This window comes from Petromyzon marinus, unplaced genomic scaffold, assembly GCF_048934315.1.
Source record: "Petromyzon marinus isolate PM22_M1 ecotype Great Lakes invasive population unplaced genomic scaffold, UKy_Petmar_22M1.pri1.0 PM_G_Scaffold_173, whole genome shotgun sequence".
NCBI classification, from domain to species: Eukaryota; Metazoa; Chordata; class Hyperoartia; order Petromyzontiformes; family Petromyzontidae; genus Petromyzon; species Petromyzon marinus.
Window position 1 is genome coordinate 182,565 of NW_027422732.1, and position 24,250 is coordinate 206,814.

Sequence of the window (24,250 nt, forward strand, 5' to 3'; positions counted from 1 at the left end):
TTGTCTGATTTTGTGTGTACATGCATCACTTTTTTTTTATAAGGGTCAAACATTGAATAAGTGATGTTAGGACAAAGTGCGTGTGTTTTTGGAAGTAACCTGTACAGATAACTCAGGTGAGCCCCGTTGTTCTTGTGATACAGGTCAAAGGGTACTTTTGTGTTTCAGGAAGCATCTGGAGCAACTCATTGGCTTTGAAATAGGAAGCACACTCGGATCATTCATCAGTTACAAGACATACCACCTTAAAGTTACACGCAGAGGAGATACATTCTCTGCAACACGAATTATAATTTTGTCTTACGTGTTGACATAGATTTTGTCGAACTTGGACTAGAAATGCTCCTTGCTGATTCACGTCTGGATGTTCACAACCATGGGTTGAACCAAGCCCCACTGCTGTTGAGACATTGTCCACCAAAACCGGTCCAGAGTTGGCTTGCACACACAGTGTACACACACTGTATACACACACAGTGTACACACACACATAGTGTACACACACAAATTGTGTATACACACACACATAGTGTACACACACAGTGTCCACCAAAACCGGTCCACAGTTGGCTTGCACTGAATCAATGCTGCAGTAATTATGGACTCGCACGAAGGCCGTGGGATTTATATTTCGTGTTCAACATTCCTTTGTTTAGTGGAGAGACCGATTAAATTAAAGACGTCTTGTCTGCTGATCTTGTTCATATCTGTGTACATCGATATCCCACATTGCTTGCACGTACACTCTGCAATTAAATAAATAAAAAATAAGAACGACTTCCGGGGATTGCGAAGATCGAGGAATCTCTTTCAATGGAGCGAGTTCAGTGTGTTCGATTCAACATCTCTCTGTCTCTGTCCGTCTGTGTCATCTGTTTGCCTCTGTGTTTCTCTCTGCCTGTCTCTCTGTCGTCTCTGTGTTCCTCTTGTCTGTGTCTGTCCGCCTGTCTTGTCTGTGTGTGTCTCTCTATCAGCGTCTATCCAACCGTATTCAACGACTGTCAGTAGCAACACGCGCCCGGTCAACTTGCACGGCCCGTGACTCAAACTTGCTCAAAGGAGTGTTTATTTGTAATTTATTTCGCACCGTACGTAGCCAACCGTGATAATCTATGGGTCTCTGTGTGAGTCTCTGTGTGTGTATCTGGAACTTATTTCGCACCTTACGTAACCGAACCTGCCCAGGAGGAGCGGCTGGTATCTGTGGAGCTGTGGGCTGGGTAAATCTGTGAGCAGGAGCGAGAGACAAGATCCCAAGCATTCACTACGTTATAAACAACATATTTGCACTTATAAGTCGCTTGCCTAATTGCCTCAGCAACTCGGTGTTTCGTATCGAACCTCATCTCAAACAATCGAAGGGCGCCCCCTAGTGGCAGCTGCCCCTGTGTGGCACAAGGTGGCCCTGCACCGGCCTGCACGTGGACATGAGTCTGTCGGTAGGGGGCGATCATTGACGCGTCATCTCCTTTGTGGAGTTTCTGGATAGTGTTACTGGAATTGCCACAATTTTGACCGTGACACCAACATGCAATGTGCGTTGTGAGTGACACAGTGTTTTGTTTGACACCCGCTGTTAAGCAGACAGCGCATATTGTGGTGAATGTTACTGGGGTAGCCAGATATGCCTGTCGGATTTGAACCTTGAACCTCAGCAATAAATAGAGAATGCGCTACCATATTCCTGGTTCTTTCGGTAAAGTCACGTAGATATAAAACAAAAAATAAACAATAAAAGATTTAAAAATGAAAAAGTTAATACAAATAACAAATAAAAATAATAAATTTCGATTTAAATCTTTCGTGACTGCAAGGATTCATCTTCTTTGGTTCTTTCGGTAAAGTCACCACGTAGAATGAGAATAAAATAATAAATTGATAAAATAAAATAACACAATAAAATTCTCACGACGTTTTGGCCATAACACAAAGCCGCTTGTGTTGTGTACGTACACACACACAGTGTATACACAATAATGTCCACGTTGTTGTTGCTGAGTTCATGCACCCAAGGGAGGGGGCAATGGAAAATGAATCTAAATCAACTTAAACTCCATCCCCGCTCTGTGACGTCACCACTCAGCATGACCTCAACGGCATGAAGTGCCAGCGGGAGGTGTAACTCGCTAGTGACGTCATGTCACCAAGGTATTCACGCTCCCCCAACCCCGTCCACAGCGCTCTTGAGCGTGACGTCACCTCCGCTTGGGTCACTGCCGATATCAATCCAGTGGCAATCCTTATTTGGGCAAAGCTACGCCCAGTGACTGCGGTTCATTAACATAATGTATCCGTTGAAGCCGTCGGGTTCAGCAGCCACGCCCCATCCCTCGACATATGGCCAGTTAACATTAAACATAATTTATTCAGTTACAGAGCCGCTCTTTACGGGAGGGGCGTGTCTCTTACCCCGGAAGTGACGTCATGTTACCTGCTTACCCGCGTGACGTCACGAGGTAACAGGAGGCTGCCAATCCACGCTTGCACTGAAATCCGAGGTGAGAAATTCTCATGGTAGTCGTGGTGGTTGTTGTTGTGGTGGTGGTGGTTGTGGTGGTTGTTGTTGTTGTTTACCAAGGTAGAGCCTCTCTCTCGTAGGGATGTCAGTTGAGTAGCAGCGAGCATGGGAATCGATGTCCAGGTTGGAACTTTACAACGCGGGGCCTTGCCTCCTGCCCTCGCCTGATTGCATTCACTTTAATTATCTCGCTTAAGTTTGATTTGTCTTCACCCGGCTCGCCACTTTGTAACTTTGTTTTAGTGTCAATATTCACGCAGTTTTTATTTTTTTCACCAGGCCAAGCCCGCTTGAGCTGCTATACCGCTCTTGTTATCAGAAGCGACCTGCCCACAACAACACAAGGTGAGGCTTTGTCAACGTGTGTGAATGTTTTGACTTAAAACTTTGGTGACTGCAGGAATTAATATTCTTGGTTCTTTCGGTAAAGTCACATAGATAGAAAATTAAATGAAAATAACAATACAAATAAGCAAATAATTGTAAATAAAGCAAAAAAACTCACGTCGTTTTGATCGCAACACAAGTAGTCTTTATTTAATGTAATTGTATTATCTGTTATTGTTATTTTCTATCTACGTAACTTTACCGAAATCAACAAGAATACGTGTGTCAATGTCTATCGGTCAAAGACGCTATACGGAGAGACGCGCAAACTCCAAATATACAGCAGGCGTCAGGGTCGGGATCGAACCCACGACTTCCTGTATACCAGGTGAGGTAGTTAACATCTCACCACGGAGAGAGACACGCAAACTCCAGTTAGCCTCGGCTATGTTCGTTGATCCTCAATTAATTACTTGGTGGAGTGAGAAAGCAATCATGCCGAGCAGATGAAGGTGGCCAGGCGTGATTCTAGACACGCCACCGCCTGTTTTCCCAGTGACAGTGTACAGTTTGTGTTTGCAGTAAAGTCTATTAACTCTGTTGAACACGGAGGTTATATCAAAACAATAGTTTATTTTTGTTTTCCTCTGGAACTCTTTATGAGAATGGAAACAGGAAGTTAACACAGCACGCACGTGCAGCTGAAGTCGGAACTGTTCATCCCAGCATTCAAGGACATCTGAGCCTGGATTCATTAATTTATGAATTTCTGCATAACACAAATAGTATTATTTTCAACACCCTTTGCTAGGTCAGCTGAATTTAGCTCTCATAAATATTCCTTTTGTAGCCAGACCGCCGAAATTGTGTGCTTGGAGTTTTGGGTGAACATTCATTTTGAAGATAAGAGGACTTCCCGGCATATTTATAACCATTTGCCCTCTCATTGTGTGCCATAACAGCCCTGTGATGAATTTGGGAAACGTTTTTACTACATCCTGAATATATGAATAAGTATAGACTTGTAAGTCACATGTGACTATATATGCATTCCTCTGTGCCTCGATACTGACGTGTAGATGGTGTGGATATTATTTTTTTCTGTCTGCAGCTGACGCTTCCTCTGACGCTTCCTCTGCAGAATTGGTCTGATGGAGCAAATGCACTCAGCGCAGCTCGGTAGGACAAGGCTCCAATGCGACCGGTGTGCATACAGCACGGATCGGACTGGAGATTTCACACGGCACGAGAGAACTCACACAGGAGAGAAACCCTTCAAGTGCAGTGTGTGTGAGAAGGCGTTTGCACGTCCATCTGCTCTTGTAGAACACCAGAGAACACACACGGGAGAGAAACCCTTCAAGTGCAGTGTGTGTGGGAAGGCATTTGCACATTCATCTACTCTTGTAATACACCAGAGAACACACACGGGAGATAAACCCTTCAAGTGCAGAGTGTGTGGGAAGGCGTTTGCACATTCATCTGCTCTTGTAATACACCAGAGAACACACACGGGAGAGAAACCCTTCAAGTGCAGTGTGTGTGGGAAGGCGTTTGCACAGTCATCTAATCTTGTAGAACACAAGAGAACACACACGGGAGAGAAACCCTTCAGGTGCAGTGTGTGTGGAAAGGTGTTTGCATATTCATCTGCTCTTGTAATACACCAGAGAACACACACGGGAGAGAAACCCTTCAAGTGCAGTGTGTGCGTGAAGGGGTTTACACGTTCAGCTCTTCTTGTAGAACACCAGAGAACTCATACAGGAGAGAAACCCTTCAAGTGCAGTGTGTGTGGGAAGGCGTTTGCAGATTCATCAAATCTTCAAGTACACCAGAGAACACACAGGAGAGAAACCCTTCAGGTGCACTCCGTGCAGGATAACGTTTGTACAGCAACCACATCTTCAAGTACACCAGAAAACACAAAAGCATCAGAAGATCCACAAGGAGCGGAGTCTGAAATCAGCTTGTGAAAGTCAAAGTGCCACCATGAGCCCATCCCTCATGAAACACGAACCGGAAGAAAATCCCAGCTTGGACACTTTTAAAGGTATCGAGGTGAAATATGAAGAGGTGAAGGTGAAATGTGAAGAAGTGATGGTGAAGAGCGAAGAAGTGAAGGTGAACTGTGAAGATGAAGATTCAACTCCAAAATGGGACCTTCACATCGTTGGAGGCAACGTGAAGCAGGAGGAGAATTCTGACTGTGAGGCAGAGCGAGGCAACTCCCAGCAGTTTGTGGAAGTGGAGGTGTGGGTGGACTTCCTCCTAGACAATACAAAGTCAAGTGGTGACCCGGTAGATGTGTAAGCCAGAGACGATGTTGCTCCAATAGATGCACCTTTGTCACAGGCCTTTAATGACAAGAACGTGAAGTTGGACACTCAGTTCCTAGGTGCAACCTGCAGAGTAAGGGCGGCCAATCTTTGTGAACCTGTGGGTTGGGTAGATCTCTAGCCAGGAGCGAGAGACAATAAGCTCCCAAGCATTCACTATGTTATAATATTTGCATTTACACGGTGCTTGCTTTATCGCCTCGGCAACTCGGAGTTTTGTGTCGTACCTCGTCTGAAGCACTCGAAGAGCATCCCCAAGTAGCAGCTGCCCCTGTGTGGCACAAGGTGGTGGCCCTGCACCGGCCTGCATGTGGACAAGAGCCTGTCAGTAGGGGGCGATGATTGATGCGTCATCTCAGTTGTGTAGTTTGTAGGTAATCTTGATTCGAAGCTTTCGTGACTGCTGGAATCCACACTCTTGAGTTCTTTCGGTAAAGTCACCACGTGGGTAGAAACATAACAGATCACGGCGTTTAAATCACAACACAAGCAATCGTCATTAGGTGGGACAACCACAGCAAGAGAAACTGCTGAAGTAGTAGGCGCCTACTCCAGCAGTTTCTTCTTCTTGCTGCTGTGCTTGTCCCACCTGATGACGATTGCTTGTGTTGCCATCGAAACTCCGTGATTTATTATTTGTAGCGTAATGGTTTGAATTTGCTACATTTTGACCCAGACGCCAGCATGCAACGGCCTACTCGTTTTGAATGACGCAACAATAGTACGTTGTACATACACTGTTAAGCAGACGGTGCGTATTTGTAAATAACTTCTTGTTAATACGATGTAACGTGATGCAGTCAATTTCGCTGCAGTAATTCAATGTTGCTAATATGCCCGTCAATGATTTAGAATGAATACTTGTCTGATTGTGCACGTACATGTAATATTTTGTCTGAGGGTCACACATTGAATAAGTGATGTTAGGACAGTGGTTCTTAACCTTGTTGGAGGTACCGAACCCCACCAGTTTCATATGCGCATTCACCGAACCCCTCTTTAGTGAAAAATAAAATGTGATTTTTTTCAAATTCAAGACATAGATATGTTTTTTACTGGTACACAAAATGAGCCGTGCATGAACATTACCTTGTTCAAAGAATAAAACCAACACAATGCATAAACTCACAACAAATTACATACCTGGAAATCAATGTGACTTCTGCTGTTGCCTTTGAGAGATCAGTTCAGATATGCGTGGCTTCATCTTGGCAAGTGCCACTCTCATGTCATTTTCACAGCAAAGTCTGTTCCTTTTCTTCGTTTTTATGTCCAGCATCCTCGAAAAGGATTGCTCACAAAGATATGTTGTAACAAATGGTATAAAAAAATCCAGGGCTTTCTTAGCAATAACTGGATACTTGTTCATTTGTCTACACCAAAACGTTGAGAGCGTTGTTCTGAAGAGTTGCTGTTGAACCTGGCTCTGCTGAATTTCAATGATTTCGTCGAGGAATTCATCATTGACATCTGCTGTTTCAACAGCAAACGTGAATGGCTGTCTCACCCATGCTGGATATGACTCTCTTGTAGGGAAATATCCGTCGAGAGACTTTGCAAGCTCATCTAAGTGCGTGGCAATTGTTTGCTTCAGTTCCGTGGATACAGAAATATCTCCGATTCCAGACACATCTTCGATCTTACTTGCACAGTCGTCCAGAAGCGGGAAGTTTGCGAAGTTATTGTTCTCTGTTCGTCGTTTCCATAACGGTAGCTTTTTTTAAAAAGCCTTCAGGTGTTCTTCCGCTTCCATGATATTGACTCCACCACCCTGCATCTGCTGATTGAGATGATTGAGAGCTGCGAATATATCAGCCATGTACGCTAAAATGAGAATGAACTCAGGATTTTTGAAGCAATCTGCATGGCAGTGTTGGTGCTCTTGCAAAAACAGGGCTAATTCCACACGCATGGCAAAAACACGATTCAGCACCTGTCCCCGGGATAACCACCGAATATTAGAATGGAGCAGAAGTACCTCACATTCAGAGCCCATTTCTTTACACAGCTCACTGAAGATGCGGTGCCTCAGAGCACTTTTTCGCACATAGTTCACACATTCCACCACAGTTTTTAATACTTCTGCCATTTTTGGAGGTAAGTTTTTTGTTGCCAACGCATGCCTGTGCAGAATACAATGCGTCACAATGATGTGTGGTGCATCGGCCTTTACTAGCGCACCAAAACCAGACTTTCTTCCCAGCATGACTGGAGCTCCGTCCGTACAAACTGCAGAAACCATATCCCATGAAAGATTGTTGTCTCTGAAGAAGTCATCCACAAGCTTCTTCACATCGGCTGCCTTCGTTGTTGTTGTAAGAGGCTTACAAAATAAAAACTCTTCTTTTATCATGTCGTCTTTCACATAGCGTACAAAAACAGCAAGCTGGCTTAGATCAGAAACGTCTGTGGTTTCGTCGAGTTGAAGGCTGAATTTTGCCGGGCTTGAAATCAGATCCGCGACTACTTGAGCCAAGATGTCTTTACTCATGTCTTCTATTCTGTCACTGACGGTGTCATTTGAAAGGGGAATTTGGGATAATTTACCTTCGGCCGCTGTTCCGAGTATCAGATTCGCCATCTTTAATGCAGCTGGTTTCACAAGTGTTTCACCAATGGTGTGTGGCTTGCCCTGCTTTGCGATCAGGTAAGCAACTTCGTACGATGCTGTCAGGATCGGTTTGTTAACAGGTACAAATCCAAGAGCAGGCAGAGTGGCCCTTTCATCGAATCTGGCTCTCTTCACCCTGAATTCAGCAAGTGTTGTGTTCTTGTATTCCCCGTCTCCATGCAGCTTCAAGAAGTGTTCCTTTAGTTTTGCCGGTGCAAGACTAGAGTTGCTCAACTTGGCGTTGCAAATCATGCAGATAGGACGCTCACTCCCATCACGTTCCGTGATACATGAGAATCCATGTTGTACATATTCGTCCGACCACTTTCTTCTTTTGCCCGACATAGTTAGTATGGATAAAATATTAAAGAAATCACACGACGTATGACAACAACAGTCACACGTTGACTACTGAGTACGCACTAAATTCCCCGCAGCGCTGATTGGCCAAGCAGTGTAGCATGATCATCTGCAGCCAGTGATGGCCAAGCGGGCCGTGTGTGTCATCACAAATTTACACAATAATTCAAGTGTGTCCGGACCTCCGTGGCGGGGGCTCTGCCGAACCCCTGAGATCGACTCACCGAACCCCTGGGGTTCGATCGAACCCAGGTTAAGAACCACTGCTCTAGACGCTTGGTGGTGTTCACTCTAGACACTTGGTGGTGTTCACTCTAGACGTTTGGTGGTGTTCACTCTAGACGCGTGGCGGTGTTCACTCTAGACGCGTGGCGGTGTTCACTCTAGACGCTTGGCGGTGTTCATTCTCTACATGTAGAGGGGAAACCGGGGGATCGGGAAGGAAATCCACACGACCACGGGGAGAGAGACACGCAGCCTCGGCTGTGTTGATTGATCCTCAATTAACTACTTGGTGGAGTGAGGAAGCATTACTACTGAGCAGGTGAAGGTGGCCAGGCGTGGGTCTGGACACACCACCACCTGTGAACCATGCCAGTGTGTGACAGTGGTGGAGCCAGTGGGGGGTGGGGTGGCACGTGCTTCCCCAACGATCCGATAGAAATCCCTCATTTTGATAGGATCATTGAGGTTTATTAGTAACGAGCTTCACTACCCAGCTTCGCCCGGGACTTAGATTCTTGTCTTGGATTAACTTCACATTCCCTTCTATTTCACTGAAAAACCCTGGAAAAAATTGATGCTTGCAAGAAAGAAAAAAGCCGAAACAAATAAATTTACCTAAATCGGATGTTTTCACTCAAGGAAATTCAACCTTAACGCACTTCTACGTAAGGTCGATTTTGGCCACTCGGGGAAGGGAATAATGACGTGGCGAGCTGAAAATAGTCACGTTCACTTAGAAATTACAGACAGCGTCAGCCGTGCAAATTTTCACGACGCCAGAGCTCAGCGTTGGAGAGGTTTTTGCTGCTTCGCACAAACAAACAGATGGAATGTTCTGCTTCATATTTTAGATAGCAGTTCTACCCGTTCTTCGCACGGAGGATGTGTGTTGAACTCCGAGAAGCCAATGGCTTCATCGGCCAGGAGCGAAGCGCCAACTAAAATCTCCCGGCACGCTGTTAACAGCTCTAAGCATTGCAGAGCGCTTGACTCAGAGGTGTTGCGGGTTGACGCCAGACACTTCATGGTCATTTCCCCCCCCCCCCCCCCCCAAAAAAAAATACAAAATACTTTTTACATTTTTTACATTGTGTACAGTATGGAACATACCCACATGCCAAATTTCAAGTGTGTGGCACGTTGGGAAGTATGCTAAACATTTCGAACAGACACATGTATCCACACATTTCCCTTTCATATATATAGATAAATCAGCATTTTGCGACCCCCACTGCCACCGTGTGGCATATTATTACGTGCCAGGGACTCTATGAGAGTACAACAGTCCGAGTCCATAATTGGCAATAAGTAACGGCAAAGCAGTTATAAGTGGCTCACAGAATTTTGTGCAGTTGCGTATACAGTGCACGACTTCCCTGAAGGCAAACACCTTCAGCGAGCGCAATGCCGATCACACGCGTCGAATAAAAAGTAAGGGACAAGTCATTACTTACTAACAACTCCTTACTAACAACTCCTTACTTACTAACAACTCCTTACTAACTCCTTACTTACTAACAACTCCTTACTAACAACTCCTCACTAACAACTCCTTACTAACAACTCCTTACTTACTAACAACTCCTTACCAACAACTCCTTACTTACTAACAACTCCTATCATTTTTCATTGCTGGAGGGGTTTCCCCCCTTACCTGAAAATCCTGGCTCCGCCTCTGAGTGTGTGACAGTGTCAAGTTTGTGTTTGCAGTAAAGTCTATTAACTCTATTGAGCACGGAGGTTATATCAAAACAATAGTTTCTTTTTGTTTTCCTCTGCAACTCTTTATAAGAATGGAGTCAGGAAGTTAACACAGCACACACGTGCAGCTGAAGTCGGATCTGTTCATCCCAGCATTCAAGGACATCTGTGCCTGGCTTCACACCTCTAAGTTGCGATTGAACATTAATTTATGCATTTCTTCATAACACAAACAGTATTATTTAAACACCCTTTGCTATGTCAGCTGAATTTAGCTTTCATAAATATTCCTTTTGTTGCCAGACAGCTGAAATTGTGTGCTCGGAGTTTTTGGTGAACATTCATTTTGAAGATACGAGGGCTTCCAGGCATGTTTATAACCATTTGCCCTCTCATTGTGTGCCATAACAGCCCGTGTGATGAATTTGGGACACTTTTCCACTATATCATGATTATATGAATAAGTATAGACGTGTAAGTCACGTGTTACTGTGTATATATGCTTTCCTCTGTGCCTCGATACTGACGTGTAGATGGTGTGGATATTTTTTTTCTGTCTGCAGCTGACGCTTCTTCTGACGCTTCCTCTGCAGAATTGGTCTGATGGAGCAAATGTACTCAGCGCAGCTCGGTAGGACAAGGCAACAATGCGACCGGTGTGCATACAGCACGGATCGTACTGGAAATTTCACACGGCACAAGAGAACTCACACAGGAGAGAAACCCTTCAAGTGCAGTGTGTGTGGGATGGCGTTTGCACATTCATCTACTCTAGTAGAACACCAGAGAACACACACGGGAGAGAAACCCTTCAGGTGCAGTCTGTGTGGGAAGGCGTTTCCACGTTCATCTGCTCTTGTAATACACCAGAGAACACACACGGGAGAGAAACCCTTCAAGTGCAGTGTGTGTGGGAAGGCGTTTGCACAGTCATCTAATCTTGTAGAACACCAGAGAACACACACGGGAGAGAAACCCTTCAAGTGCAGTGTGTGTGGGTATCCGTTTGCACATTCATCTACTCTTGTAATACACCAGAGAACACACACGGGAGAGAAACCCTTCAAGTGCAGTGTGTGTGGGAAGGCGTTTGCACATTCATCTGCTCTTGTAATACACCAGAGAACACACACGGGAGACAAACCCTTCAAGTGCACTGTGTGTGGGAAGGCGTTTGCACAGTCTAATCTTGTAGAACACCAGAGAACTCACACAGGAGAGAAACCCTTCAAGTGCAGTGTGTGTGGGAAGGCATTTGCAGATTCATCAAATCTTCAAGTACACCAGAGAACACACGGGAGAGAAACCCTTCAGGTGCACTCCGTGCGGGATAACGTTTGCACAGCAACCACATCTTCAAGTACACCAGAGAACACAGAAGCATCAGAAGATCCACAAGGAGTGGAGTCTGAAATCGGCTTGTGAAAGTCAAAGTGCCACCATGAGCCCATCCCTCATGAAACATGAACCGGAAGAAAATCCCAGCTTGGACACTTTTAAAGTTATCGAGGTGAAATATGAAGAGGTAATGGTGAAGAGGGAAGAAGTGATGGTGAAGAGGGAAGAAGTGATGGTGAAATGTGAAGATGAAGATTCAACTCCAAAATGGGACCTTCACATTGATGGAGGTAACGTGAAGCAAGAGGAGAATTCTGACTGTGAGGCAGAGCGAGGCAACTCCCAGCAGTTTGTGGAAGTGGAGGTGTGGGTGGACTTCCTCCGAGACAATACAAAGTCAAGTGGAGACCCGGTAGATGTGTAAGCCAGAGACGATGTCGCTACAATAGATGCACCTTTGTCACAGGCCTTTAATGACAAGAATATGAAGTTGAACACTCATTTCCTAGGTTCAACCTGCAGAGTAAGAGCGGCCAATCTTTGTGGACCTGTGAGTTGGGTCAATCTCTCACCAGGAGCGAGAGCCAATAAGCTCCCAAGTATTCACGATGTTCTCATGATAATTGCTTTTACGCTTTGCTCGCTTAATCGCCTCGGCAACTCGGAGTTTTGTGTCGTACCTCGTCTGAAACGCTCGAAGAGCATCCCCAAGTAGCAGCTGCCCCTGTGTGGCACAAGGTGGTGGCCCTGCACCGGCCTGCATGTGGACAAGAGCTTGTCAGCAGGGGACGATGATTGATGTGTCATCTCAGTTGTGTAGTTTGTAGGTAATCTTGATTCGAAGCTTTCGTGACTGCAGGAATCCACACTCTTGAGTTCTTTCGGTAAAGTCACCACGTGGGTAGAAACATAACAGACCACGGCGTTTAGATCGCAACACGAACAATCGTCATCAGGTGGGACAACCACAGCAAGAGAAACTGCTGAAGTAGTAGACGCCTACTCCAGCAGTTTCCTCTTATTGCTGCTGTGCTTGTCCCACCTGATGACGATTGCTTGTGTTGCCATCGAAGTGACGTGATCTATTATTTGTAGCGTAATGTTTTAAATTTGCTACATTTTGATCCAGACGCCAGCATGCAACGCCTACTCGTTTTGAATGACGCAACAATAGTACGTTGTACATATACTGTTAAGCAGACGGTGCGTATTTGTAAAATAACTTCTTGTTAATACGATGTAACGTGATGCAGTCAATTTCGCTGCAGTAATTCAATGTTCATATTCTTAGTTTTTTCGGTAAAGTCACGTTGAAGGGAAACAACAAAATAATAAAATATATATAAAACAATAAAAAATCTCACGACGTTTCGACCATAACTCAAACGGTCGTCCTCAGGACGACCGTTTGAGTTATGTTTGAGTTATGGTCGAAACGTCGTGAGAATTTTTTATTGTTTTATATATATTTTATTATTTTGTTGTTTCCCTTCAACGTGACTTTACCGAAAAAACTAAGATTATGAATTACTGCAGTCACGAAAGCTTTAAATCAAAATTTAATTCAATGTTGTTAATATGCCCGTCAATGATTTAGAATGAATACTTGTCTGATTGTGCGCGTGCATGTAACATTTTGTCTGAGGGTCAAACATTGAATAAGTGATGTTAGGACAAAGTGTGTGTGTGTGTGTTTTGGAAGTAACCTGTACAGAGAACTCAGGTGAGACCCGTTGTTCTTGTGATGCAGGTCAAAGGGTACTTTTGTGTTTCACGAAGCGTCTGCCTCTGGAGCAACTCATTGTCTTTGAAATAGGTAGCACAAGGCATACCACTTGAAAGTTACACGTATAGGAGGAGGTACATTCTCTACAACACGAATTGTAGTTTTGTCTTACGTGTTGACGTAGATTTTGTCTAACTGGGACTAGAAATGCACCTTGCTGATTCACGTCTGGATGTTCGTTACCTATCGGTTGAAGCAAACCCCACTGCTGTTGTTGAGACGCTGTGCACCAATGAGGGTCCAACACATTGACGGCCTTCAGGCCAGGAAAGTCACAACATTTGCACACGAAGGACGAATTCACGCAAGTACCCCATGCTCCGTTTTGAAGTTTTAAAATGAAACATCTTTGAATTGTGTTGTGTTTTGAATTAGATTATTTTATTTCTTCATTAAAAGCTTGTATCAATTTACATCTGGAAGACTTCATTGAAAAGGACATTTCGTGTGAATTTTCTCACGTCATTAAGTAGATGACCTTTCCGGGGGTTTGGTTCTATGCGGACACACCATAGTGTACACACACATAGTGTACATACACAGTGTACACACACACGGTGTACACACACATAGTGTACACACACAGTGTATACACAGTGTACACACACACAGTGTACACACTGTGTACACACAAAGTGTACACACACAGTGTACACACACAGTGTACACACACTGTATACACACAGTGTACACACACTGTATACACACAGTGTACACACACAGTGTACACACACAGTGTACACACAGTTTATACACTGTACACACAATGTACACACAGTGTACACAGACAGTGTACACACACAATGTACACAGAGTGTACACACAGAGTACACACTGTATACACATAGTGTACACACACAGTGTACACACCCAGTGTATACACAGTGTACAAACATAGTGTACACAAACACAGTGTACACACACACACAGTGTACACACATACAGTGTACATACAGTGCACACACAGTGTACACATAGGGTGTGTATACACACAGTGTACACACACACACAGTGTATACACAATAATGTCCACGTTGTTGCTGAGCTCACACACCCAAGGGAGGGAGCAATGGAAAATGAATCTAAATAAACTTCAACTCTGTGACGTCACCACTTTGCATTACCTCATCGGCGTGAAACGCCAGGGGGAGGTCTACCTCGCTAGTGACGTCATGTCACCCAGGTATTCACCCCTCCCCCGTCCACCGCGCTCTTGAGCGTGACGTCACCTCCGCTTGGGTCAGTGCCGATATCGTTCCAGTGGCAATCCTTATTTGGGCAAAGCTACGCCCAGTGACTGGTGGTTCATTAACATAATGTGTCCGTTAAAGTCGTCGCGAGTTTATTGCGACGGGTTCAGCGCCCACGCCCCCATCCCTCCACATATGGGCCGGCCTCATTAACATAATTTATTCAGTTACAGAGCCGCTCGGGGGAGGGAAGTGACGTTATACTACTTCCTGCTGTCGCTAGGTAACAGGAAGCTGCCGTGTGCGCGCTTGCACTGAAATCCGAGGTGAGAAATTCTCATCGTTGTGGTGGTTGTTGTTGTTTACCAAGGTAGAGCCTCGCTCTCTCTCGTAGGGATGTCAGTTGAGTAGCAGCGAGCATGGGAATCGATGTCCAGGTTGGAACTTTACAGCGCGGGGCCTAGCCACGCGGGGCCTTGCCTCCTGCCCTCGCCTGATTGCGTTTACTTTAATTATCTCTCTTAAGTTTAATTTGTCTTCACCCGGCTCGCCACTTTGTAACTTTGTTTTATTGTCAATATTCACGCAGTTTTTATTTTCTTTTGTTAGCAGGCCAAGCCCGCTTGAGCTGCTATACCGCTCTTGTTATCAGAAGCGACCAAGCCCGCTTGAGCTGCTATACCGCTCTTGTTATCAGAAGCGACCTGCCCACAACAACACAAGGTGAGGCTTTGTCAACGTGTGTGAATGTTTTGACTTAAAACTTTGGTGACTGTAGGTATTAATATTCTTGGTTCTTTCGGTAAAGTCACGTAGATAGAAAATTAAATGAAAATAACAATAAAAATGAATGTAAATAAAGCAAAAAAAGTCACGTCGTTTTGATCGCAACACAAGTGCTCTTTATTTAATGTAATTGTATTATCTGTTATTGTTATCTTCTATCTACGTAACTTTACCGAAAGAAACAAGAATACGTGTGTCAATGTCTATCGGTCAAAGACGCTATACGGAGAGACGCGCAAACTCCAAATATACAGCAGGCGTCAGGGTCGGAATCGAACCCACGACTTCCTGTATACCAGGTGAGGTAGTTAACATCTCACCACGGAGAGAGACACGCAAACTCCAGTTAGCCTCAGCTATGTTCATTGATCCTCAATTAATTACTTGGTGGAGTGAGGAAGCATTCATGCCAAGCAGATGAAGGTGGCCAGGCGTGATTCTAGACACGCCACCGCCTGTTTACCCAGTGACAGTGTACAGTTTGTGTTTGCAGTAACGTCTATTAACTCTGTTGAACACGGAGGTTATAGCGTAACAATAGTTTACTTTTGTTTTCCTCTGGAACTCTTTATAAGAATGGAAACAGGAAGTTAACACAGTACGCACATGCAGCTGAAGTCGGAACTGTTCATCCCAGCATTCAAGGACATCTGAGCCTGGATTCACACCTCTAAGTTGCGATTGAACATTAATTTATGAAGTATTGTTTTCAACACCCTCTGCTATGTCAGCTGAATTTAGCTCTCATAAATATTCCTTTTGTAGCCAGACAGCTGAAATTGTTTGCTCGGAGTTTTGTGTTAACATTAATTTTGAAGATACGAGGGCTTGCAGGCATGTTTATAACCATTTGCCCTCTCATTGTGTGCCATAACAGCCCGTGTGATTAATTTGGGAAACGTTTTTATTACATAATGAATATATGAATAAGTATAGACATGTAAGTCACGTGTGACTATATGCATTCCTCTGTGCCTCGATACTGACGTGTAGATGGTGTGGATATTATTTTTTTCTGTCTGCCGCTGACGCTTCCTCTGACGCTTCCTCTGCAGAATTGGTCTGATGGAGCAAAGGCACTCAGCGCAGCTCGGTATGACAAGTCAACAATGCGACCAGTGTGCATACAGCACGGATCGTACAGGAGATTTGACACGGCACCAGAGAACTCACACAGGAGAGAAACCCTTCAAGTGCAGTGTGTGTGGGAAGGCGTTTGCACATTCATATAATCTTGTAGAACACCAGAGAACACACACAGGAGAGAAACCCTTCAAGTGCCGTGTGTGTGGGAAAGCGTTTGCACATTCATCTGCTCTTCTAGCACACCAGAGAACACACACGGGAGAGAAACCCTTCAAGTGCATTGTGTGTGGGAAGGCGTTTGCACAGTCATCTAATCTTGTAGAACACCAGAGAACACACACAGGAGAGAAACCCTTCAGGTGCAGTGTGTGTGGGAAGGCGTTTGCACAATCATCTACTCTTGTAGAACACCAGAAAACACACACGGGAGAGAAACCCTTCAGGTGCAGTGTGTGTGGGAAAGCATTTTCACGGTCACCTGCTCTTGTAATACACCAGAGAACACACGGGATAGAAACCCTTCAAGTGCAGTGTGTGTGGGAAGGCGTTTGCACAGTCATCTCCTCTTGTAATTCACCAGAGAACACACACGGGAGAGAAACCCTTCAGGTGCACTCCGTGCGGGAAGGCGTTTGCACAGCAACCACATCTTCAAGTACACCAGAGAACACAGAAGCATCAGAAGATCCACAAGGAGTGGAGTCTGAAATCAGCTTGTGAAAGTCAAAGTGCCACAATAAGCCCATCCCTCATGAAACAAGAACCGGAAGAAAATCCCAGCTTGGACACTTTTAAAGTTATCGAGGTGAAATATGAAGAGGTGATGGTGAAGAGGGAAGAAGTGATGGTGAAGAGGGAAGAGGTGATTGTGAAGAGGGAAGAAGTGAAGGTGAAATGTGAAGATGAAGATTCAACTCCAAAATGGGACCTTCACATCGATGGAGGCAACGTGAAGCAGGAGGAGAATTCTGACTGTGAGGCAGAGCGAGGCAACTCCCAGCAGTTTGTGGAAGTCGAGGTGTGGGTGGACTTCCTCCGAGACAATACAAAGTCAAATGGAGACCCGGTAGATGTGTAAGCTTGAGACGGTCGCTACAATAGATGCACCTTTGTCACAGGCCTTTAATGACAAGAATGTGAAGTTGGACACTCAGTTTCTAGGTTCATCCTGCAGAGTAAGAGTGGCAAGTCTTTGTGGACCTGTGGGTTGGGTAGATATTTAACCAGGAGCGAGAGACAATAAGCCCCCAATGATTCACTATGTTATAATAATTGAATTTACACCGTGCTTGCTTAATCGTCTCAGCAACTCGGAGTTTTGTGTCGTACCTCGTCTGAAACACTTGAAGAGCATCCCCAAGTAGCAGCTGCCCCTGTGTGGCACAAGGTGGTGGCCCTGCACCAGCCTGCATGTGGACAAGAGCCTGTCAGTAGGGGGCGATGATTGATGCGTCATCTCAGTTGTGTAGTTTGTAGGCAATCTTGATTCGAAGCTTTCGTGACAGCAGGAATCCACACTCTTGAGTTATTTCGGTAAAGTCACCACGTGGGTAGAAACATAACAGATTACGGCGTTTCGATGGCAACACAAGCAATCGTCATCAGGTGGGACAACCACAGCAAGAGAAACTGCTGAAGTAGTAGGCGCCTACTGCAGCAGTTTCTTCTTCTTGCTGCTGTGCTTGTCCCACCTAATGACGATTGCTTGTTTTGCCATCGAAACGCCGTGATCTATTATTTGTAGCGTAATGTTTTAAATTTGCTACATTTTGACCCAGACGCCAGCATGCAACGGCCTACTCGTTTTGAATAACGCAACAATAGTACGTTGTACATACACTGTTAAGCAGACGGTGCGCATTTGTAAAATAGCTTCTTGTTAATACGATGTAACGTGATGCATTCAATTTCGCTGCAGTAATTCGATGTTAATATGCCCGTCAATGGTTTAGAATGAATACTTGTCTGATTGTGCGCGTGCATGTAACATTTTGTATGAGGGTCACACATTGAATAAGTGATGTTAGGACAAAGTGTGTGTGTGTGTGTGTTTGGAAGTAACCTGTACAGAGAACTCAGGTGAGACCCGTTGTTCTTGTGATACAGGTCAAAGGGTACTTTTGTGTTTCACGAAGCATCTGGAGCAACTCATTGTCTTTGACATAGGTAGCACGCTCGGATCATTAATCAGTTACAAGGCATACCCCTTAAAAGTTACACGTATAGGAGGAGGTACATTCTCTACAACACGAATTGTAGTTTTGTCTTACGTGTTGTCGTAGATTTTGTCTAACTAGGACTAGAAATGCTCCTTGCTGATTGACGTCTGGATGTTCGTACCTATCGGTTGAAGCAAACCCCACTGCTGTTGTTGAGACGCTGTGCACCAATAATGGTCCAACACGTTGACGGCCTTCAGGCCAGGAAAGTCACAACATTTGCACATGAAGGACGCATTCACGCAAGTACCCCATGCTCCGTTTTGAAGTTTTAAAATGAAGCATCTTTGAATTGTGTTGTGTTTTGAATTGGATGATTTTACTTCTTCATTAAAAGGTTGTATCAATTTACATCTGGAAGACTTCATTGAAAAGGACATTTCGTGTGAATTTTCTCTCGTCATTAAGTAGATGGCCTTGCCGGGGGTTCGGTTCGATGCGGACTTTCACCTGTTTGGGATTGCGGGATCGAGATAAGACGACATCGATCTGCTGGCCGTGCGAGAAGACCGCCGTCTGCAGATCGATTCCAACGTAATCGAACGTCTGTCCCTGTGCCTCCGTCGTCCATGCAGGGGGTGTGTAAGTTTGCAGCGCCCCCTGCATGAAAACAACGGAAAGTGCAGCGCTCATCACAGATAGATAAAGTTGTGCGCTTATATTTAAAATGTTATTTTATAAAGTGATGTTGAAATCGAAAAGTGTTTGGCCAGTTCATGATTGCAATCAGATTGATTCATTTATTATGAACCACATATTTGAGCTTTTGTGGTCCTGTTGAGCTAAAGTTGGAAAAAGTCCGTGACTATAACTTCGCTCAATATTGTAAACGTGTTTCTATTATTTAGTTATTTAATACAAACTACTTCAGATAATGGGTTTCAAGATGCACTTGAATGGCACGTTCGTTGTTCCGGTGTTTAATGGCTTGGACGTCATGGCAAATGGTGTATGACGTCACAGAGCAGTCCTTATAAGGGCCTCAATGCACGTTGGTGTATGACGTCACAAAGCAGTCCTTACAAGGGCCTCAATGCACGTTGGTGTATGATGTCGCAAAGCAGTCCTTATATGGGCCTCAATGCACGTTAGTGTATGACGTCACAAAGCAGTCCTTATAAGGGCCTCAATGCACGTTGGTGTAGGACGTCACAAAGCAGTCCTTACAAGGGCCTCAATGCACGTTGGTGTATGACGTCACAAAGCAGTCCTTATAAGGGCCTCAATGCACGTTGGTGTATGACGTCACAAAGCAGTCCTTATAAGGGCCTCAATGCACGTTGGTGTATGACGTCACAAAGCAGTCACGAGGCCGTCCCACAGCGCGACAAAGCTGCAAACGTCACCCACCGACGTGGGGGTTGGCCATGTTGCGCACGCACGCAGTTTTGTTGGGGTCCGTGGCTATCCCGGACTCGCTGATGATGTGCCCCAAGTAGCGAACCGATGTCTGCAAGAGATGACACTCCTGTGGTTTAAACGTAAGATTGGCCGCCCGAACGTTTAACAAACACCGATCGCGACCGCTGCAGCTGCTCCTGGAACATGCATCCGAAGACGATCACGTGGTCCAAATAAATAAGGCACGAGTCCCATTGGAGGCCTGCTAGGACCAGCTGCGTGAGTCGCTGGAACGTGACCGGAGCCGAGTGGAGTCCCATCGGGAGACAATTAAACTGGAATAGAGCCCGAGGTGTTCAGAACGCAGGATTTGGTTTAGAGCTCTCATCAAGAGGCAACTGCCAACACCCCGACGACAAGTCAAGTGTGGTAGAAAACCCACACGGCCGACAGGGCATCCAATGAATCGTCCATCCGTGGGAGCGGGTGTGCATCTGCCACGGAGACCCTGTTCAATTGGTGGAAATCCACGCGAAGCCGCAGACTCCCATCGTGTTTCTTAACGGGAACAACGAGAGCTCCCCTCGTCGACCGCAGTGGCGAACGTGGTCCTCCTCCTGACGACTGAGCCCGTGTGAATTCTGGCGTACGGAAGCGGCGTTGCCCGTGTCAATGCGGTGCTGCCATTAGGGACGTGCGCCCAAAGTGTCATATTTACCCTGACTGAAAATGTTTTGAAAATTCGCCCCGCCGCTCGCCGGATAAAATCGGAATTCTTGCAGCGCAGCGCGTCCATCCATGATTCGTCCGGCTCGCTCCTCCACTTCACCATGGCCACGAGACATCTGTGGTCGCCTTGCCGGCCTCCCCACGACACGCGGCCACTGCGTGGGCCAGAACGGTGCCCGCCTGGACGACCGCAGCACCCAGGCCGACGTTGAACACTCTGAACGGCTACGTATGCATAGTCACACCGTTAGTGTCAGTAGCATAACTCTCAACCACTTATCAGTGCCCTACCTTATTACAGACCAACTCAGACCTTACTGATCACCCCGTGGCCCTTATAAATCTCAACGTTCATCCTATACATTATACTACACTATACACTACACAGCTGTCAACCCCTTATCGGCGCTCTGCCTTATTACAGACCAATTCAGACCTTGTCGATCACCCCGTGCCCCTTATAAATCTCAACGTTCATCCTATACATTATACTACACTATACACTACACAGCTGTCAACCCCTTATCAGTGCCCTACCTTATTACAGACCAATTTCAGACCTTACTGATCACCCCGTGCCCCTTATAAATCTCAACGTGCATCCTATACATTATACTACACTATACACTACACAGCTGTCAACCCCTTATCAGTGCCCTACCTTATTACAGACCAATTCAGACCTTACTGATCACCCCGTGCCCCTTATAAATCTCAATGTTCATCCTATACATTATACTACACTATACACTACACAGCTGTCAACCCCTTATCAGTGCCCTACCTTATTACAGACCAATTCAGACCTTACTGATCACCCCGTGCCCCTTATAAATCTCAACGTTCATCCTATACATTATACTACACTATACACTACACAGCTGTCAACCCCTTATCAGTGCCCTACCTTATTACAGACCAATTCAGACCTTACTGATCACCCCGTGCCCCTTATAAATCTCAACGTTAATCCTACAAAGTCCCATCACAAGGAAGAAACACAAACAAATCGACACAGATTTTTATTGTTGTTTGCCCGTATTGAAACGGCTGTACGCCCGTACGGGCCTGAGAACTCACTTTGCCTGCGCAAAGACCACGACGGGGTAAAAGCGTGATGGGCTTCTACAGCTCCGCAATAGTCGAGTGTGAATAGTCGCCTAATAGTCGCTATTGGCTATCAGAGGTTCTCCCCAACAACCAGTCAAACAACGTGTGGGCGGTCATCTTAGGTAGGGGGGGGTGTGTGGTGGATTCTCCCTTACCAAGATGGCAACCCCCCTCCCACCACGAGTCACGTGGTGTTGATATTTTGTGGGTGTTTTTTAATTGGTCAGCTCCATTGCACGTGACATTGAACTTTATTTCATAGCCCGGAGTAAGGCCCATGGTAAATAGCATAGACTAGATAAGGCGCTGCTGCGTTTCAGATTATACCAAGCATAGCCCGGAAGAGGGGGATGAAAAGCATCAAAACTCAAGACGCGCTGAATAAATGTAGCGAATTTGTTTGATGTTTAATTATTTCATCCATAGCGACAAGAAGCAAGAGGGGCTCACTGGCGTTAGTGAAAGGTGGAGTTTGCTGTGTACCCCCCTAAATTAAAACAATTTAAGTTCGCCGGTGGCATTCACCCCTCCATCGCCCGCTGCTCGCGTTGGTTTCGCCCACGACCCTCTCCCTCCACCACCGAAGAGTCGCGTTTTGGCGGGAGAAGGCGGCTGTGTGTTCTGAGGAGACTAACAACCAGCACCACCATCACCACAACATCTATAATCGTAAGTATAACTACTACTATAATAACAACATCTACAATCATAACTATAACACTAATAATAACATCAACAACTTACAACAGCAATAATATAAACAATTACAATAGTAAAAACATGAACTGCTATAATAACTAATACTGTAATATCAACAACTACTACGACTATAATAAAACAAAAACGTGAACGAGAGCGGGCGACACAACAACGAGGGCGGTGAGTGAGAGAGTGGAGCCGACCTCTCGCCCTCACAGCCTGAGGCCCACAAAGACGCGCGGGCTCTGTCAGCCTCACGCAGCCCGTCAGGGAGACTACACGGGGAGACATTTGTGTTGTGTCTGTGTCTCTGTGTGTGTCTCTGTGTGTGTCTCTCTGTGTGTGTGTCTCTGTGTGTGTCTCTGTGTGTGTGTCTCTGTGTGTGTCTCTGTGTGTGTGTCTCTGTGTGTGGGTGTGTGTGTCTCTGTGTTGTGTCTCTGTGTGTGTGTCTGTGTGTGTGTCTCTGTGTGTGTGTCTCTGTGTGTGTGTCTGTGTGTCTCTGTGTGTGTCTCTGTGTGTGTCTCTGTGTGTGTCTCTGTGTGTGTGTGTGTCTCTGTGTGTGTCTCTGTGTGTGTCTCTGTGTGTGTGTCTCTGTGTGTGTCTCTGTGTGTGTGTGTCTCTGTGTGTGTGTCTGTGTGTGTGTGTCTCTGTGTGTGTGTCTCTGTGTGTGTCTCTCTGTGTGTCTCTGTAAGCCTCACGCAGCCCGTCAGGGAGACTACACGGGGAGACATTTGTGTTGTGTCTGTCTGTGTGTGTTGTGTCTGTGTGTGTGTCTGTGTGTATCTGTGTGAGTCTCTGTGTGTGTGTGTCTCTGTGTGTGTGTGTCTCTGTGTGTGTGTCTCTGTGTGTGTGTCTCTGTGTGTGTCTCTGTGTGTGTGTCTCTGTGTGTGTAAGCCTCACGCAGCCCGTCAGGGAGACTACACGGGGAGACATTTGTGTTGTGTCTGTCTGTGTGTGTCTCTGTGTGTGTGTCTCTGTGTGTGTGTGTCTCTGTGTGTGTGTCTCTGTGTCTGTGTGTGTATCTGTGTGAGTCTCTGTGTGTGTCTCTGTGTGTGTGTCTGTGTGTGTGTGTTGTGTCTGTGTGTGTGTCTCTGTGTGTGTGTCTGTGTGTGTGTGTCTGTAAGCCTCGCGCAGCCCGTCAGGGAGACTACACGGGGAGACATTTGTGTTATGTCTGTCTCTCTGTGCGTGTCTCAGTGTGTGTGTGTCTGTGTGTGTTGTGTGTCTCTGTGTGTGTGTCTCTGTGTGTGTTGTGTCTGTTGTGTCTGTGACTTTAATGCCCGAGTTGGTCATGATACTGGCACCTGGTCTGGAGTGAGTGGAGGGCATGGGCCAGATCAGCTCAATAGCAACGGTAGGAGGCTGCTAGATTTTTGTGCAGCCCATGGGCTTGTAATTACCAACACGCTGTTCCGGCATCGGCGCATCCACACAACATCATGGATGCATGCCGGGTCCAAGCAAGAACAGCTGCTGGACTACATAGTGACGGACGAGCGGATGCGAGCCCATGTCCTTGACACCAGGACCTACCGTGGAGCTGATCTGCCCTCTGACCATCGACTAGTCATCTGTAAGATGCGCCTGCCATTCTACCACTCCGGAGGTGGGTGTACACCCAGGACCCAATTCCGACCTAAAGTGGCCTGGTCTCAGTTATCTGATGAAAGTTGCAAGCGAGAATTTCATCATCGCTTGCGGCTGGGATTGGCATCGTTCCCGACTCCTCCTGATATCGAGGGTAAATGGGCGAGGTTTAGGACTGTGACTCATGCAGCTGCAATGGCTGCTTTGGGTACGCGGTCCAGACCTCCCCAGAGATCCTGGCTGACAGAGGAGGTGTTCAGGATGGTTGAGAAAAAGCGACAGGCCCACTGTCATCGGC

General features: G+C 45.9%; 1 protein-coding gene and 1 long non-coding RNA gene across 4 annotated transcripts in view; both read left to right on the plus strand.

Annotated features, from left to right (window-relative positions):
- The first annotated feature begins 15,008 nt into the window (after positions 1 to 15,008).
- On the plus strand, positions 15,009 to 18,833 carry LOC142911202 (uncharacterized). Its single transcript, XR_012933336.1, has 2 exons — positions 15,009 to 15,118; positions 16,237 to 18,833. It is a non-coding gene; the product is annotated as an uncharacterized LOC142911202 (long non-coding RNA).
- Positions 18,834 to 22,007: 3,174 nt separating this feature from the next.
- Positions 22,008 to 24,250, plus strand: part of LOC142911199 (hydroxylysine kinase-like) — a 34,480-nt gene continuing 32,237 nt past the window's right edge. For all 3 annotated transcript variants that reach the window (XM_076060300.1, XM_076060299.1, XM_076060301.1), the window contains exon 1: positions 22,008 to 22,335. The gene's annotated coding sequence lies outside the window, so the exon portion shown is untranslated. The remainder of the gene's footprint in view (positions 22,336 to 24,250) is intronic.